The following is a 6,816-nucleotide window of genomic DNA, read 5'->3' as shown; positions in this document are numbered from 1 at the left end:
TGAATAGCAATGTTCTGTTAATAAAATGTGATTTTAAAGATTTTGTTTTCCATTGGTGAACATGAATTTCAACAAATTGCTTCTTTAAGGTAATGTCCATGTGGGAGAATCTGATAAAAATTATTACTTTATATATCACTTTAAGGTTTATAAGATATTTTCTTTACAATAGCCTTGTGAGATAGAATTCAAGCATGACTAAACTCAGTTTAGAGATGAGATTCTGAGACCAGGAGAAAGAACTTATTTGGTTTTGTTATACAGGTATTAATTCAATATTTATTTATGGTCAACAAGGCGTCTAGATGGCTCAACATATAGTGTTCATATCTATCCTCAGATATTTACTAGCTTGTTACATTGGGCAAGTCACTTAACTTCAGATTAGCTCACTTTCCTTAAATGTAGAATAAAGATATTAATAGCACTCACCTTCCAGGGTTGTTGTGAAGATTAAATGATGTAATATTTTTAGGATATTTGCAGAGTGCCTGGACACATTATATAGGTGCTTAACATTGTTTGATCCCTTTCCTCTCACTTCCTCCCCAATTTTTATTTGAGGCAGAATTCAAACACTGCTTTTTTCTCTAAGATTGATACTTTTTTACTACATACTACTGCAGAGAAGTGATTGGAATCAGGAGTTAGGGCAGATCAAAGGATCTAAGGATCATTGACCTGAACTATGTACCTGTCATCTCTTCTCTTTTTAATGTATTGAGACAAGATGGAATACTTACTACAGGACAAATGTTACAATAACAGCAACAAACAACAGCAAAATGAAATAAAAAGAAGGAAATCTGGAGAGAGCCATGAAATGACAGATTAAAGGAAGATATTAAGGTCTTAGGATAAATACCAGGTTAAAGAGTACAGTGGAAGAGGCTTCAAGAATCACCATACAAGGGCAGCTTGTTGTTGTAGTATTTAGAGCACCAGCTCTGAAGTCAGGAGAATCTGACACTTAATGCTTCCTGGCTATGTGACCCTGGGAAAGTCACTTAACTCCAATTGCCTCAGTTAAAAAAAAAATCACCATACAGTCAATTATCTTACTCTAAGGAAAGGATTTGGGAAAACTGAAGCAAACAGGGTGAAGTGATTTGTCCAAGGTCACACAATAAGGGGCTGAGGCAAGATTTGAATTCAGGAAGATGAATCTTCCTGACTAAAGGCCCAAGGTTCTATCACCTGAGCTCTGTCCATCTAGCAGTCCTAATCCAAGGATTAGAAAAACATATTTCAAGATTATTCACACCCTTAATAACCTTCTCAAACCAAATCAATCTGAAAGAAACTATGAATTGATTAATCAAATATTCAGCCCAGGTAAAAATGGGTTTACTGATTCTGAGCATGTGAGATAAAAGGTCAGTCTTTCATGACAGTTTAATATTTGCACAGTGTTTTAGATACATTAACTTATTTGATCCTCATAGCAACCCTGTGAAATAGATGTTACTACTACACCTCTTTTAGACATGAGAAAAATCACGTGTCAGAGAAGTGAAATCACATCCACAGGAGTCACAAAGATGGTGAATAATCTGGGGCAGAATTTGAATTCAAGTTTTCCTATCACTAAGTCCAATGCTCTCTCCATTATAACACAATAGTGGTCTCTAAAGTGTGTTGTTCAGGAAGAAACAATTGCAAATTTAGATCTTACCCTTTAATTTTATTAGATAAACTGAGAGTTCAGATCCTACTGATACTGGATCAGCATCAATGTATGTATGTATATATAATATATATGTATGTATGTATGTATACATACATACATGTATTGATATGTGTGTGTGTGAGTGTGAAGCATGACACATCATTTCATTTTACGAAACCTTTTCTTCATTACTTTTTTTCCTATGAAAAGGATTTTTATTAATTTTGTTTTGTTTTAGAGCACCATGGAATCAAAGGCAGTTTGGCACAGTGGATAAAAAGTATATGATTCTGGACAAGTCATTTAACCTCTTGTTGATTCTCTAAATTTTTTTTTCAATTTTTTTTGATTGATTTTGAAAAAAAATTTTCAATTTTTTAAGTTGAAGAAAAGATGACAATATGAGTTGGCAAAATATTTTCCTCTTTGGAAACCCTTTCTACTGAGGAAATTGCCAATCTAGTAAAAATAAAAGTATGTTTGTGTGTTTGCACATATATGTAAAAGTATCAGAATAGGAATACAAATTACATAAGTCATAATGGATATATTGGTAGGACCAGAATTTTCTTGATTCAGAATCCATAAGTTCTCTTAGTTCCCTTTCTTGCCAAACTCTGTGACTTCCTTCTCTCATTCAACGTCATTGGCACCAGCTTCCCTTACACAGTTTCCTGAGGTAGAAGCATAAAAGGGCCTGACCCAGGACAGTTGGTGCCTCTCAGATTTGGTTGTTTTCCTGGGAATGTATAAATCAAAGTATCTGACTACTTACTGGCCAGATGGGTTTCCAGATGGAGATGAAAGGGGTTACAAACAGAGATACTAAGGACCACTATATTCTGGTTGCATATTCTTGCTGTATTAAAACAAAGTAAGCCTCCTTTGTTTAATGACTCATGAATGCTTCATTTTGTCCCAGTATTGAACATGAATTAGATAAGAGGGTGCAGGCCATAGAACTGTGCCTATAACATAGTACAGTTTAGAGAGACAATTTGAAAGTCAAGAAAAGCTGAGTTTTAATCTCATCTCTGTCATTGACTGAGCAAGTTACCTAATTTCTCAATGCCCCTAAGAACTCAACTAGGTTGTAAATTATAGAAAAATTGCCTATCTGTTTTGTGAAAATTTCCCTTCTTGTTGGGAAATACTCACACACCTATGAAATAATAGTTCTGAATAAAAAAATAGCATCATAGATGTTATCTTTTCCCTTTTGCTTGAGGAAACTGAGGCCTCCAGAAGTTGTGGGTTGGCTAAAATTACATAAGTAGAAAGTGTCAGAGAGGGGAATTGAATCTAGAAGAAACTTAAGGTGTCTGTTACTGCTTATGCCACTGCCTCATTCTATGCATCACATGACAGCCAGTACTCTGCTAACTAACTATAATTTAGCTGATTTTCCAGTTTTACACATATCACATTGAAAAACCTATCCTGTGACATAAAATGTAGCACTTTAACTTTAGATGAAACTCCCCCCTTTCTTTATGCTAAAAATACTTACTTCTGTCTAACTTGATCTTCTTTCATGTTTATACAATCCTTGGAGGCAAAGTAACAAATATAGATGAGAACATTTGTGAGAAGTAACTCATTGCTGATTCAAATGCTGTTTGGGCTTCAGGGTTTAAGCTACAATGGATCTTTGCCTCATAGTTCTGGTAAATGGTTCTGCTACTCTGCCAAAATAATATTTATCACCAATGGGAAATGATGCCATTGTTTATGATATCAATGAGAATTTCTAAGATGTGATTATGTGTATATTTTCTATAGTCCATCAATTTTACTCTTATTCTACCATTTGGTCAATGGCTTTCAATAAGTAAGCTACTCTCTGGAAGTAATAATAATAATAATTATTATTTTGTTGTTCAATCATTAATCAATCTGATTCTTTGTGACCCTGTAGACCATCATATCCCCACGGTTTTTTTGGCAAAGATGCTGGAGTGGTTTGCCATTTCCTTCTCCAAGGGGTAAAGGAAAACAAAGATTAAATGACTTTCCCAGAATCACACAACTAACAAATGTCAGAAGCAGGATTTTAATTCAGATTTTCCTGACTCCAGGTCCAACACTCTACTCACTAATTATTAAGCTGTCTCCTTATGACAATAATAGCTAGCATTTATAAACCACTTTAGCTTTTATAAACAGTTCTATATATGTTATTTCATTTCATTTTCAAATTTATCCTGTGAGGAAGGTGCTGTTACTTTCCCTATTTTATAGATGAGAAAACTGAGGCAGAAAGATCTTAAGTGATTTGTCTGGGTTCACACAGAAGTAAAGTTGATGAAGCAGGATCCAAACACATCTTTTTTTACTTTACTTAAAAGCCCAACCCTTATCCATTGAACAATCCAAATGCTTAGCCTAAAAAATGGGACATGGTTGTAAAGCAATTAAAATTAATTATATAGATATAGATATAGATATAGATATAGATATAGATATAAAAAACACCACTCTTCCTGGTTGCAGCATCCACTCTAGCTGTCATATTAACACTTTTATTATTGATTTTGTTAAGAAGCATAAATTGCATTCTTCTCACATTCTACTCATGGATTAAATGTAATGAACTGCTAAAACATGTAATTCTTAGAAAGACAATTAGGTAAAAAAATACCACAATGTGTAGCAGTGTTGTGATATGACAACTTTCCAAAATGTCACTATGTTCTTAGGCTGTATTAAGAAAGACATAACATTTAGTAGTGATAACTGTGCTCTACTATACTCGGGTCAACTCCTGTCTGCTGTCTAATGTTCCAGTCTGAGAGTTATATTTTAGTAAGAATAGTGACAACCAATAGTCCACTGAAAAAAGGGTAATGAAAATGATAAAAAAAATTAGGAAACAATTTTATGTGAGGAACATTAGAAGGAAATGGATTTGTTTACCTTGGAGAACAGATTTACAGGTACACAAAAGCCATCCCCAAGATAATGGTTTTCATGTGGAAGAGAGATTAGATTATTTTTCATCTTGTAAGCAAAGATCATACTCAAGAACAGTCCATTACAAGAATAGGTAATAGGGATATACTAGTAAATGTTTAACAACCAGTTCTCTGAAAAAAGAAAAATGGATGTGCCACATACTTTTAAGCTTATTCCATCACTTTTTGTGTCTAGATATTTAGCAAAATAATAAATCAAGCTCAGTTTATAGGTTTGCTGATTTTTGAAGTGTAAATCATTAAAAATTAATAATTGGCTCTCACAAGTCAGTATAAATTGCTTCTAGAATATTCCTGAACTGTACCTCAAATAGGCCAGGGGAGGTACCTATACATCTTGACTACAATCTTATTGTCAAAAGTCAATGAAACCCAGAGGGTGGGGATGGGTTAACTAAAGAAACAAGAAAGAGGAGCAGGACAGAGAGAGGAAAGCATAGAATAATGAAATGGGGAGGTTCTCTCAATAAAACAAGCAGTTATTAATCACCAAGTATTTCATGACAATGTCCTAGAGTAAGAAAATACAAAAGAAAAAAAAAAAAACAATAGTCATTTCCCCGTAGGGGATTGCATTCTATTAAGGTGGTGCTAATATGCACACAAACAATGAAATCCAAAAGTTTTTATAAAATTATACAAAGCAAATGAAGAATTAGAATACATTGGAAGTCAAAATGAAAGTGTACAGGGAGAAACTCACCTGAACACTCCCCAAATTCTCTTTCAAACAACTTCAAAGTAAAGCTTCAAATTGTTAGAAGGTCCAACCAAAGAGTGAAATAATTTTCCAGCCCAAGACTACTGAAGAGGTTGGCAAGAAATGTCTGTGTGACCAGGGTGGTGATTTGCCTGAAGTACTGTGGCAAAAGCAATGGCATATCTTGGCTGCAAGAGTGGATGCATTAGGAGCTTTCAGATCATAGAAATAAGGGGATCAGAAAACTGATCAGTAACAGACTATGGGGACCCCATGCTGGCATTGGGTACAAGATTCTGTTGTCCATATAGATTAATGGGTTGCAGTTCCAGTGCCAAGAAGAGCACTAGTCTCAGATCTAGGATGATGAAAAGCTCTTTTGGAGGTCTTGCTCAGGATCAAAGGACATGGACTATGGTATTCTGGAAGACAAAGAAGTAAGGATTACAAAAAAGAATAACTTAGCCTGAAAAAAAGAATAGCCTAGCCTGCAAAAAAAATATAATCCTTCAAGGGAAATAATGGATATTTAATGAAATAAAGGACTTTCAAGCATTCCTGATGAAAAGATCACAGATGAATAGAAAATTTGATTTTCAAATGCAAGACTCAATGGAAGCATAAAGAAAAATATAAAAATCAAGTAGGAAAGAGAAAATATAAGAGAGTCAGTAAGGTTAAACCATTTACAATCCTATTTAATAGGATGATATTTGTTTCCAAAGAAATTTATCAGTATTTGGGAAATTCAGAGAAATGTATCTATACAAAAATATGGTCATGAATTGATTGTGACAGGATAATTTCATTAAAAAATAGCAAAATTGTGGGATGGGAAAGGGATACACTTGGAGAAGGAGAAGGGGAGAGGAAGAACAGAAAAATTATTTCAAAAAAGAGGCATTAAAGGGAGAACTGTTGTATTAGAGGAGAAAATTTGTGGGGATTAGGGGAAGAAATAGTTGAACTTTACTCTTATCAGAATTGATTAAAGGAAAAAATAACATATAATTCATTTGGGTATAGAAATCTATCTAACCCTAATGGGAAGTAGAAGGGAAAGAGGATTAAGAGAAGAAGTGGTCAGAAACAAAACAGATTTTTGAAGAGGGACAGAGGGGTGATAGAGAGAAAGAGAGGACAGAGACACAGAGACACACAGAGAGAGAGACAGGGAGAGAGAGAGACAGAGAGATAGAAAAACGAGACAAATAGACTTGGGAATTGGAAGTAGTCTGAGTCCTTTTCCTATATTTAATTTAAGTTTTTTGGCTGTATGATTGGAATCAAGCCATAAAACTAAGTTTCCTTCCCCATTTAAAAGGCTGATAATAATAGTGCTACTATATGTACATGATAGATAGAAATATCAATGAGATATCTTTAAAATGGTTCATAAAAAGTAAAGTACTATATAAATATAGTAGCTAGAGAATGTTATATATAAGTTGGACTTAGGATAAGAAATTTCT

The sequence above is a fragment of the Antechinus flavipes genome, chromosome 4 (assembly GCF_016432865.1).
Source record: "Antechinus flavipes isolate AdamAnt ecotype Samford, QLD, Australia chromosome 4, AdamAnt_v2, whole genome shotgun sequence".
Lineage (NCBI taxonomy): Eukaryota > Metazoa > Chordata > Mammalia > Dasyuromorphia > Dasyuridae > Antechinus > Antechinus flavipes.
This window is presented reverse-complemented; position numbering follows the sequence as displayed.